We start from the raw sequence: 13,191 nt of genomic DNA on the forward strand, positions 1-13,191 counted from the left end.
AGCTGTTCTTTCTTTAACATTTAGCCTCATTTGCTAGACAGCTTCCCCAGTTGCAGCAAATGAAGCAGAGATCTTACAGACAACTTCATGCTTTGATGTTCAGCCCTGATGAAACCCCAGAGCAATTCTATCTTGGGCACCAATGAGGCAGGTGTCCTGTGATCTTGTATATATACTACATGTGCACAGAGAGCAGTTCAAAATGCTCCCACAAACTGTAATACTGTGTTTTCCTAATTCTGAGTGTTCAACTTTGAGCCTTAAAAACCTTTGAATGTGGGGAGCAGAGTTCATTTTATCTTGGCTAATTTCCTAAGTAAACTGAAAATGCATGAAAAACAGTCCTCTTCATCTGAGAGGGAGGGATATCCATTGCGCCCTGCTGCCTGAGCCAGCAGCATCACTGAGAGCTGTAGGATTCAAGCATCTTTTGCATGGCTGAGGACTAGAAGGAGATGAGAAATTTCTTGGCTTCCACCTATATGTTTGCTGGGAGCAGGGACCAGGAGTCCAGTAGGTCCTTACAGAATGAGCTAAGGAGGAACACGGTATTTCTGGCGGGAATAAACTCTTTGCTCTCTTCCCTCAGAGTTGTCCTTTCAACAGTTTAAATCACGGAATTATGTAGGTATGTTTATCCAAATGATGGGTGTTAATGGTCAATGAGTCATCTAATTGGCTCCATATGTTTGCAGATGTACAAGCCCTACTGTGTTACAGTGGTAGCAGCAATATAGCCATAATGGTCCAAGGACATAAGCAAGTCAGGCTTTGTACGTAGAGCCGATGTTTTTTATTAAACCAGCTGATGCAATTGGAATAAACTTTCAGATGTATATAAATGAGGTTTTGGTCTTTCCAGGAACTGTTCCAACTGATTTCAAGTTGTTCAGAAATAATCTGCTTGATCAAGGCCAGAATGCTTAGCACTATATAAAATAGATCCCTATCTCTGAAAATCTGATTACCGGTTTATTCTGGTTAGAGCCTAATCCATGACACAGAGTTTGTATTTTAACCAGAGGCACAGCCCAGTAGCTACCCTGAGCCTTTTATTTGCCTTGCTGATATCACATGTATTTTACATATTTTCACCCTGTAGCCTCCAGGCCAGCTGATGTAGGTTGCCTGTTATCCATGCAAGATCTGGACACTGGTGTGTCTGTCTTTCCCCTACCACAGTTGTTCACTAAAGAGGAACCTGGATATGAAGTAACCTGCATGCAGTGTGGACACTCTGGGGATGAAAGACCCATGAGAAACAGGGGAAGCATCAATGTAGAGAGCCCTTTTCTTTCTGTAACCCAGACCTAGTTCCTGTGATCCTTTGGCGTGACACCAGGGGAGTCCCTGATACCTCTATGCCAAAGGAGGTGTCTAGCACAGTTGAATAGATGAGACACATAACTCTCACCACTGCCTCTGCAAAGGTCTTGCTCAGCAGCACTGCTCCTCACTGCCAACCATCCATTGCACCTTGCAATGAATCTAGATGGGCTTGTGAGGTGCTTGCAGTCTGGTGTGGTGGTGAGACACATGAAAGCACCCGAAGACCAAAGCTGAAACCAAAATGTATCAGCTCTGGGTTTGGTATCAGTTCTGTTAAGGCAGAAAAATCTGTCTAGAAAACCAATTTCCAATGGATCCTTTCTGGTTTAGGCATTTAAGGATGTTCACTCTCAGGATCTCATTTAGACCAATTTTGAATTTGGTTCCTGGTTTGGTAACTAAACTGATACAGAAACCAACTGCATAACAGACTTGAAATGAATGGTAATGAGAGGGGAGTATGTTAAAAAATCAAGAATCTAAGAAGGATCCTGCACGACAAATGGTTGCTTCTGAAAGCACAATAATTTGTTCTGTTGTCAAGCCAACAGACTGAAACGGGCTCATGTAATTTCTGTATCAATAGCACTATGTCAGTGTAAACTGTAAACTTCTTTAAATAGATCTCTGAATGCAAACAGGATAATGGAGCAAGGGGACAAGTAAAATAAGAGAATAATCTGGGATTACTGAAACAAGCCCTACAACTGTTGAGCCCTGAGGAAAGAGAGAGCTAACACACTTCATCTAAACCCTCCCATAAGTAGTTTGGGTAATTAGAGGCTTAGATTTATTGAAAACAGCAAAAAACTTCATAATTACCTTTACATATTTTTCTTCCTTTCACTGTTAGAAAATGATTCCAGTAATTTGGTGTTCAGTGAGCAGGGCACATTTTGCATTGTTGTTGCACCACTGTGCCATTCTGAGTGAAAAAAATGCTCCAGGGGGAACGCTATTGAACAGGTCTGCTCTTTTCCTTTTTAAATCTTGTAACAATTAGCAAGCATTTCACAGAGCATTTTGGTCAAATAACGTAACCTGGCAAAATGGTGCCCAACTGTGAAGGACTGAAAGCATATCCTGGTTCCAGATGGGAAAGGTTTTCTTCAAATGAGAGATGTCCTACAGGCTGGAATAAACCCCAGTTGAGAAGGAGGTTCCCTTCTCAATCATGTTTTCCCAAACCCAAAGTAGAAACTGATACTGGTAAAAACCTCTATTAGAACCCTCTGTGATACTTAGTGAACAACAGAGCGAAATCTCACAAGGAACCTGATGACTATTCTTTTACATGAGTTAATGATGAAGGTGGAACAAACTAGCAAGAGTCCATGAAGGCAGACATCCAAGGCCTGAGGCAGAACTGGGGCAGCTCAGCCATGTGAGAAGTGGTCATATTTCAAAATAGGCTAGTCCCGCACAATCCTGTTTATGAAATGCAGGTGGAGTTTGTGGTTTGAGCTTTAAAACTCATTATGTTTTGGTTTGCACTCCTTGGAGACCAACTGACTCCTTGTATGTTAACGTCAAGATGCTCTGATCAAATAGATGGCTGAAGTTCACAGCTCTGGTGTTCTGATAACTAAGCACGGACACAGGACAATTCTCTTCCCTGGAAGCTGTCATCATCCTGCAGCCCAGATAACCTACGTGATTTGGCTTTCAAGCATCAATGCAAGGCATGCCTCATTCACCAGGCATTTTATGACTTTGCCTTGAGTGAGAGCATGTGGTTTGCAAGATAAGATCTGGCTAGGAAAGAGCAACCAAAGCTTGGACATGACAGCGAATCTTAAGAAATGCTGACAGATTGTTTTACCTCTTCTTTTTCAAAATCCTGTAGCATTTCAGATTTGCCCCTGCACGTGTCATTTCTTCCTGGGAAGCTCAGGGTAGCTTTGTGCTAAGCATGTTGAGGTTACAAATTACCTCCCTGGTATATAAAGATCCCACCATATAAGCACTTGTGGAGAGGTTGCCCAGAAATATCTGCACCATCAGACTTTCAGGGGCTTATTTTTTTTTTTAAGGGGTCACAACAGGGGGTTTGGGAAACTGGGACCCTGAAGAGCAATTTCTTTGGCTGCCCTGGAGGCCAGAGGCAGGGTCAGCCAGGGATGGGGATAAGAGGAAGGCTGGAGGAGAGACATTTTCCTAAGCAGGAAAGTGGGGACTGGCTTTAGTTGGATGTACTGTGCTGATTTCTGCTGTGAGCTTTGTTGAGCAAGCTGCAGAGTGAGTAAAGGACCACAGGGTTGTGGGATCTGTGGAAACCTACTGTCTTCCTTTTGAAAATGATTTTACCACTGTCCCAACAAAGGCTGTCTTCCTGGGATCAGTGTATGAAGCACAGGGCAGGCAGATTGCTCTTTATAAAAAAAATCTCCCAGGGTTCCATTAGAATATTATTTATAATAAAATTTTAAACGTTCTCGTATGGACATGATAGAGAGGAAGAAAATCCCAAGTGGCAGATAAAGCCTTAAATTCGCAAAAGGGGTAAACTTTTACAAGCATTAGTGTTACTAGCCTGAAGGTTTGGGCTATTCGCCTGGAAAGTAATGCTGGTAGTAGTTAGTAGTGAATGTATCAGAGACTCTCAATGACTTCTAGACCCAGTGACCTCATTCTTCAAACAGCAAGCAGGACTTGCTTAGGAGAGGTGCCACAGTGTACAGATTAAGGTTAGATGGGGAGGAAGAGGAGTTTTGGCTGCAAGTTAGGGATTTCTTTGAACTGAGCAAGCTGGATGTAATGTTTGCCTTTGCTTTGGCACTTGACTGAACTGTTACAGAGTAATAGATACAGCTCTTGCATAGTTCAGGAGACCTAAAAATGAGACCAAGTTTAATACATTGCACAGCTTAGTTAAAATGCTCCTACTGGGCAGCTTACTGTTGGACTGGAATAGGTACAGTGTGGTGCAGCAAAGTAATCCTTTTTCATTTATTTCTGAGTTTGAGCTTTTTGCTCCAAGTTGCCTGCTTGCATTTCTGTTGATATTCACCAGCAAACTAATATACAGCAGTATAACAAAAGCAATATGTGAACTACAGTGCATTAGGAATGTTCCTCCTAGAACAGTGTAACCTGGATCCCCGGGGGCACAGAGGTGTTTGTAGGGAAAAAAGGAAGGCTTACATCTGGTCTGATTACTACAGTAAGAGAAAAGATTGTTTGCCACTAGAGGGTGTATCAGCTGCAAAAGTGTTATTGAAACACCCTGGTTTTGTTTGGAAGCTCATCTTTTTGTTGTTCTGAAATTAATTTAAGCAGCTTCAATTATCTGATATTCAGTTTTATAGACAATTAAGTTCTCAGCATCATTCAGCCCACCTGAACCAGCCCATGGCGGGTGGCTTTGTCAACAACAGGTAATTTATTTTGGCTGCTCCAATTTCACTTGCTTGTTGTCTAAGGCAGTGTTTGCAGAGCCCCAGGCAAAGCAAGATTATTTAAATGTATAAGATACAAGTATTTGCAGTACACATTTGTGGCATCAGAGCCACAGTGTCTCAGCTCCCTTTGCTCCTTTGCTGGTGGGAACAGATAAAGGAGGAACAGCCAACAGCTGAGGACAGAAGGTGGAGACTGCTGAGCTCAACCCAAAATGAAGCAGCTGGGGAATTTCAGCTGAGTTAGGGCAGTGCTTATGATCCTGCTTGTCTCACACTAGAAAAGTTCTGGAGCAAAGCATCCTTTCCTGTCTGCACTTCCAAGCATGCTGGCCTGCCAGACACCTCTTCTTCCTTTGCGCTCTTTCTCCTGCAAAGTGTATCTATAAACACAGGTAAACAAGGTATGAAAATTCAGCTCCTTTGGTTGTGTGGATTCCCTGTCTCTCCAGGGAAAGACATGAAGGGCTTTCTTTTCAAATAAATTCACTGTAAGCATTGCTGGCAATTTAGCTTCCAGCCAGTCTGAAAGACCTGTGCTGCTGGCTGGTGCAAGTATTTCAGAAGCCACTTGCAGTTTGGGTGGGTTTAAATCAGTTGTTTTAGTGCACATTGAGGCCTCAGGAATTGTATTTCTTGGGGGTGGCATGTTTCTATTTATGCAAGGAAAAATTCTTAGAGCATAGAAGACTGAAAGCAAACAGGAATGTTTACATTCAGGAAGAAGGTTTATAAAGCTATTTCTAGTTATATATAAAATGTAAGGTCTTCCAGTCTAATAGGTCTAATCTAGTTCCCTGCTATTTTAAACAGCCATGTTAAATAATCACGTTCATAAAACAATCAAAGCTCCATCTGCTCCTCTATACTGTGCTCTGTCCAAAACACCTATAGACAGACTGCAAATTTAACAGGCAGAAGGGTGAATAATTCTGGTTTGATCCCACAAGTCTTCCTGTTCTCCTGGCTCATAAAAGAGATTCACTAAGGGCACTGTTTGGCTCCTCAAAGGTGGCATTCATGTTGTAAATGCCTTCCCCCCCTCCTCTAATCCATAGCATGAAAGATTGTGCTTTTCCCTGGGAACTAGAGATGCTATAAAAGTCTAGAAGCAATTAGGACAGAAATTGCCTGATATTCTGACAGCTTCCCTCCTTGAAAACTGCAAGATGAGAAGCACGTTTAGGTGGGAGGACAGTAAGTCTCTAAGTAAGCTTTTCTGGCTTATGTCGCAAGTGCTAGGGAGCAGAGGGGGTTGGCCCTGGAATTGCCTATGCCTTAGATCATGGTGGGTATATGTGTGTCTTTTCTTCAGACTCAGATGTGATAGCATGAGTTCTGTGAATGCCTGTCACTTCTCCTGGGTCGCAGCACTGACCCAGTGCTGTCCTCTGCCTGAACATAGTAGCTGAACCTCACTAGTTGGGCTGATTTGAACTGTCCTGTGCCTTGCACTCACAGGTGGGTGTTGCAGTGACTGAAGTGCAATGACCTGACCCAGAGGGGACTCATCTTCTGCTTGGTTGTGAAAGAAATGGAACTCTCAAACCTGAGATTTTTAACAGATGAGGAACACAAAAAAGTGTGCTGACATCCTAGAGAGAGAAGAAGGGATCTTACAGGCCTGTTGCATGGGCAAATCTTCCATCAGTGTGATTTTTTGGAATCAGTATTTTCGTATCTGGAAGAGTTTTACCTGATTTAGTTATTTAGCCATAAGCATTATTTAAGGGTCTGTCCCCAGAGTCCTTACCTTCCGTGAGGCAGTGGGATGCATAACTGCAATTTGTGCTGCAGTTCTGAGTGTTTGAGTGTTAAATATGATATAGAGGAGCAGTTACACTGTTCTCAGGAGCAGGTAAGACCCCCAGCTCCTCTTCTGAAAGCATACTCTGTTAAAGCCAAAATTCAGCAGTAGATGGCACCATCAGGATACTAAAATAGGCTTTAAACACTTTCGTAGGGCTTCAAAATTCCCCAAATGTTTCACAAGACACGCAGACAGCTAAATAAAAAGTCTAGCAGCAGTTACTGGCAGAGGTAAATCACGCTGAATGGTACAGGGTGTCCTTTTCAGCAAAGCACGGCCCCGTTAACATGCACAGGGGAGCAGAGGATGAGATGAACATCACGTTACACTGAGACTGCAGAGTGTTGGTGGGGATGGTTCTGCTCCAGGGACACCTTTCCAGCAAGGCAAGATAGGCAGCCTGTCCCTGCAGCAGAGGGGGGGTGAAGGTCTGTTCCCTGATACACGCACAGGTTTGTGCTCACACACTTCCAAGTACACACGCGTGTGGAATAAGAAGTTTCTAAGGCAAAGGGAGTGTTGGTTAATAACTGCTGGGAATTCACTGCAAACAACTCTCCGCAACATCCATCATCTGCAGACTTAGATGATGCTCTAGGGGGAGAATTTCTCTTGTGTTTTCTAGCAAATGCTTCTGAGTTAAGTTTCTGTCTCAAATGTGGACCAGGGCTGGTATTTTATAGTTCATATCTGTGGCCACATTGAATATTTGATATAGGTAGAGCCCATGGGACCCTGGTTCTAAAGTGCTATGGGCTACAGAACTATGGTTTTTTTTTTAATATTTTTCTTATTTTTCTCAAGGATGTGCTATAAAAGGGACTACTTAGTATAAAATATTGACAAAACTAGTACATAGATAAGCCAAGCCAGGACAGTTCATGCTGGTTTTGAGTGTGTGCTTTTCTCTTTGCTTTTGACACATACTGCAAAAGAGTGATCACTTGGATCCGTGTCCTCCAGTCTTTGAAGTGGAGGAGATGAATACAAATTAACCAGCTCTTGTTCCTATTCATTCCTAATTAAATATGATTGTCAGGGCATTCATGAATGGTCATAAAACGAGACAGAGAGAGAAGATGCTACATTGGAAAACTCAGCCTCCATTTTTGGATCGGGATAGCTACACCTTTGGAAGGGCTGCTGAGAGCGGGTTTCAAAGCTGCTCATAGGGCCACATTAAAATGCATTTATGATTTGCTCTTCAGAGTTATTAGTGGCTTTCATTTCGATAGGATAACACCATGCTGATTTTAGAAGGGGGTATTTAAGGGTGCTTTTTAGCTGTAGCAGTGATGCCACCAAATAGCTTCTGTTTAAACACCTTTTTTCTTCAGATACTATCTCCCACCCCTTACATGCCACTGTAACTTGTTGCTGAAACAAGATTTTCTCTGCAGCTCTGACCTGATGCTTCAAAACTTGTTCTGCTGGGGAGTGTAATTTCATTTGGCATAGTGGTCTGACCACCATGTCTGAAGGTTGTTTGGTAAATTCTAATGATATATAAAAAAAGGGTGGACACTATATTTTGCATTGAAATGATCATTAAATCACTCAGTTGGTAAGCAGCTTTGCAGTTGAAGTGTTCCAGAGATAGTAGGAGGAATATTAGTATGCACAAGAAATAGACCTGTTTCTCCAAAGACTGTGCAGTAGGGGAAGACCTTGTTTTCTGGATCTTTTTAACAAGGGTGTTATGAGAAAGAATTGCAAATGAACCATTCTTTCATGAAGGCAATTTGCATTTCATTAGCCTTCTGGTTTTGTTAATTGTTTTCACCTAGAGGAGGTGGAAGAGTTCACTCTTTGTTTGGAAAATGACAATGCTTTCAGAATGTAGCACATTTTATTACTGATAGATGGGACCAATTTTTTGAACATTTTCTGTTGCTGCTAGCAATTTTGATGGAGATGATGATGCCCTTTCAAAAGTAAATTGGGACCTTTTCAATAGCTCACTCAAAATTTAATTTCCTTACATTTCTATGTATGCAGCTTTTCCAAGTAAAAGTAATATTTTTCTTTTGTGTTTCTCTTCCTTTCCCTCCCTCCAATTCCCAGGGTAAAATGTAGCACCACACCCTGCAATAATGTTTTCACTATCACCTTTGTAAGGCTGTAACTTCACAAGAATTCAAAAAGCCTGATGTGCTATTAGCATTTTCATCTTCTGCTGTGTAGGTTTGAGGGAACACAACAGAACTTTGCTTGTGCAGCACAGAAAAAAGCAGAGAGGAAGAAAGGATCCATAGGCTTCATAGGGATATGATGGAGATGACCCCAGCTGGTATAGTCTGCCTTCATTTCTCACTTGTATCCACATGGCTCTGGCTCTCCTGGGTTTGTGCTATCTTCCAAAAAACTCTTTTCAAGTGTCTTTAAAAATTCTAGCCCAGGCACTAATTTGTGTGCAGTCAGTTTGGATTTCTGCGTTCACTCTAAGTGTATTTCATGTGTCTCATTACATGAAGCATCTTGATCAGCACAAGCCTGGGGTATGAGTCTGTGCCTGAGCTGAAAACAGTAAGCTGGGAAAGAAAGGTAGGGGGATTCATGATGCAGTTCAATGGATGAAAAAGAAAACATTAAATTCCTGTTGATGTGTGGAGACTTGTGATTTACATTCCTGCTCTTTTTAATTTGGGAATTCTCCCCATGCAATGTGACTTAAAGCTGTGAGGTAGAAATAGAAATTTTATTGGTTTTTGATTTTCTGATGTTTGTCAGAAATGCAAATAGTGGTGGATTAATCTTTCCCTGACATTGATTATTAAGTTAATTAGTGAAACATTTAATGGAAGGAAGTTGAAATTCATGCCGGCAACTATTTTTGCAACTGCTCGTGCCATTTTGTTGTTATATGGAAATAGCCATGACTTGTCTGACACCTCTTCTACTTCCATTGCCTTAAAAAAAAATGAGATACTTCCCCTTTGGATATAATGTGTTTATTAAAAGAAGAAAACAGCACCTGCACACTCTCTCTTTCTAACTTGGGTGTCAAATCTCTCTCCCATCATCAACCATCACAGGGATAAGGTTTTATTTATTTTATTTATTGCCTCAAGTGTTCAGTGTCTCAGAAGGAAATATTTTATTGCTCTCCAAAGATCCATTGTAAGGCTGTGATTTTTTTTTTTTTTTTAATAAAGCTGACAGCATTAGAATCCCTGAGCTTTTGCCACTGACACCGTTTATACAAATCTGAACTTTCAAACCTTTACTTCTTTTACTGTTCAGCTACTATTTGTTTCCATAGTCACATATGTATGACTTCATCGCAGTTCACAATTACATTTTCTGGAGGTTAGCTCATTGATATATTGCACTGGTCTGGGCATTAACTGCTTGGATGAACTTAGTTTTCATAGTCTGTTAGTCTGTTGGTGACTCAAAATTTGCCACAGTCATACGATTAAATGTGGGAAACATCTGTTTTAAGTAGTCTAATGAAAATCTGAACATCTGGAAAATATTGGTAAAGAAGCTAATTAAGTTTGTCAACTTACAAATTGTTCTAGCAGGAAGTATTTAGGAGCAGCAGATAATTGAGATTTCATTGCTCTGGAACGTTGTCCTTGTCTTTTGTTTATTTTAGTATAACTGAAAGGACTATTTTACTTAGCTTCTTCCAAATCCACCCTCTGGACACAAACTGAGAGATAATCAGGTGCTGTGTGGCAACAGGCTGCACTTAGAGTAGGAGAAATGAACGCTGAAAACACACTTTCTTGCCTATGCCTCATGTTTTAACCATTTTGAAGCTGTTAAATAAATATTCAGGGGTTGAATATATATTCAACTTCCAATCACACTGATGACACTTTCTCATCCTCTCAGCTGATGATTTTGCTGCTGTTGCTCAGGTCTTTGACAGTTTGCACATGGGTAGGGCAGAGTGATGTCTTTTCGGGAGAAAGTTACTGAGAGGCTCCACGTAACACTGAACTTGACAGAGAGGCACCTGTGGGATTACCAAGAATACCTGCATTGGCTTCTATCTGCAAAGTATTGCCTTGCTCAAAATATCTGAGATTGGGCAAAGCACATTTTTTACACAAAAATACTCCCCTCTTTGTGTCAGAGAGAGATTTTCATAAACCTCAATGGGTTGAGACCTCAAGAAACATCACAAATCTCGGTATTCTGCTCTAAGGGTGAGGCAGCTCTGTCTTAGTTTCACAGACATTAAGTTATAGAAAAGGAGTATATTTTAAAAAGTCAAGCCCAAACCTTAATGCCCCTCAGATCATGCATACCTCTTTCAGTCTAGGGGGAGAAGAGACACACAACACAATTATATGCAGTTTTATTCCTCTATGGACTACGCAAGATGCTCAGATACAACGGTGACCGTCACAGCATTAAAAACTACATGCATATTAATTTTTAAAAGTCTGCCTGTTGTTTTCCCCTCATTTCCTGTCTCATTTTTGCATTTTTTGGAAGGTAGTGATTTGCTCTACTTAAGCGTGACCACATCTTACTTGGCTTAGGCCCTTGGTGAAAATAAAGCTTTTGTCACCGTGAGTAATACCTTTAGATGCAAAGAAACATTAAGGGCTTTGCAGTGTTACTCACACAAAAGAGAAGATATTAACCAATAGACTTCTTTGAAAACACCTTTCTGCAGCTAAATCTTTAATGACAAAGGGTTTCTTTGGAGTTTCTTGGTGAATTATCCACAGTATATCTGAGCCTTCTTGCTCTAAAGAAAGCAGGCAAAATTTTACATTGAATAAAAGCAACTCCTATCCTGCCTATCCTTCCCACCAAAAAAGAAGACACATGAATAAATTAAGGTACAAATGAATGTAGATGTCAAGTGGATAGGTCAAACACACAGTGGAAAAGAAGTGTACATTTTTGTCTCCAGCAACAAACACCCTGGTGACCAGATTTGAGAGCAACTAATTGAGCAGTAATTGTTATTAATGTCTCTTGTCTTTGCAGTCCACAGCAATTCTGGCTGAGTAGAGCTTTGGAAGCAGTGATAATTTTTAGGTTCCTTGAGTGGATTTTAACTGTTTGGTTTTGTTTGTTTTTTTTTTTCCCATATATTGAGAAATGTGAGCATGCTTAAAAAGAAAATAAAAATAATTAAGACATTCACTAATAAGAATTTCTCTTTATCTGGAGATATCTCCAAATGAATAGTGCTAATGTATGATTTGTGCAGACAGGCACTGACTGATTCTGTTCTGGGTTTTCTGCCCGTGCTCCGGAGTGGTGTTGGTTGTGCTTTATCATTAAAAATTCTGACCGAGTAAAAGGAATTCATAAGAAAAGTATAACGTGGTTTGAGGCCTGTACCACTGGACATAAGGACTAGTGGGCCCTGGGAGAACTGGTCTGTGCTTTATCTGGTGCCTCTGTACAATTTTTCCTCCAGTGATGGTATTGCTGAAGACTCTGCTGGGCAGCCTGTTTGTACAAAATCAGGAGAAATGATCTTTTTGCCTTCCAAATTCTTGTCAAAATTGGTTAAATACTAGTTAAGAGCTTCAAAGGTATCTAGGAGGCAGACACATATGAACACGTGGAAGTTCATACATGCAGAGTGACTGCATTAGCTTCACTTTGATATGAAAACAGTTTGAAAAAGACAACAGTGCGAATAATTCCCAGATTCTGAGGGATTAGAGTTAGGATGCTGTGTGGTTTACAGTAATGACAGGGCTAGCTGCTGAGAGGAGATTGTGACCTGCCACTCCTCAAAGGCTAAAGGTATTTGAGGAGATTTAGTTTGTTGTTAATCTTTAGGTGTGCACGGGCATAATTTCCTTTTTTTCTATGCCAGCTGAGACTCTGCAATCCTCTGGTGCAGACTAGCCCAGCTTTTCCAACCTGGAATCCTTTATGTGCTAAGTGGCTAATGAAGAATGCATTTGAAATTATATGTAAAAACAGTGCAAGAATCTAAGGAGAAGGGCCAGAATTGGAATCTGCTTTTAACAGGGCTTGCTGTTCTGTGCTGGCAGCATTTTAAGAATGCAGTCCAGCTCCTTAAGTGCCATAATTGCACCTGTAAATCACTTCCAAGTGACCTAGTCTACATCTGCAAATAACTGTGGAATTGAAAAGAACAGGCAGTGTTTTCAAATCCCCCTCTGGATCATTTTCACTTCTCAAAGAAAAAAAAAAAAGGATTATTCTGAAGCTCAATGCCCAAATGTAAAAGTAAAATTCTAAGTGAAACTAGATGCTCACTTACTTTAAAGTCTGGGTCCTCATTACATCTTCTGAATAATGAGGAAAGAAAAAGATACAGAAAAGTATCTGCTCTTGTCTTTCAGACACTCCATTTCTGAATTTCAAGGTCAACTAAACAAATCTAGGTTACAGTTCTGAAAGCTTCGCACCTGTGCCTAGAAGTTATATTTAACATGAGATTCAAGATTTTGTTCATTTTTCACGTATATCATCGTGGCTCCTTATGAGTCGCATGTGATATAATAGATACATTTTTTCTTTTTAGGCTATTACTTGAAATGACTTTCTGTTTCTTTTGTTTTACTTCCTTTATTACATGTGGATATTATCCACTTGATAGAAATAGGAGAAATTGTTTTGGCTTACTCTTGCCCTGTGACTCCTAATTATCCAATATTTGTACTTTTCCATCTGTTGGTTTTGGGTTTGGGTTTTTTT

At 40.7% G+C, this 13,191-nt stretch overlaps 1 long non-coding RNA gene across 2 annotated transcripts in view; it reads left to right on the forward strand.

Moving 5' to 3' along the window:
- The window catches only part of LOC130600571 (uncharacterized), a 36,367-nt gene that overhangs the window by 21,070 nt on the left and 2,106 nt on the right, over positions 1–13,191 (forward strand). The window lies entirely within an intron of this gene.

The sequence above is a fragment of the Pezoporus wallicus genome, unplaced genomic scaffold (genome assembly GCF_028554395.1).
Source record: "Pezoporus wallicus isolate ANWC-B61680 ecotype Strahan unplaced genomic scaffold, APGP_CSIRO_Pwel_v1 contig_6354, whole genome shotgun sequence".
In the NCBI taxonomy this organism is placed as follows: Eukaryota; Metazoa; Chordata; class Aves; order Psittaciformes; family Psittacidae; genus Pezoporus; species Pezoporus wallicus.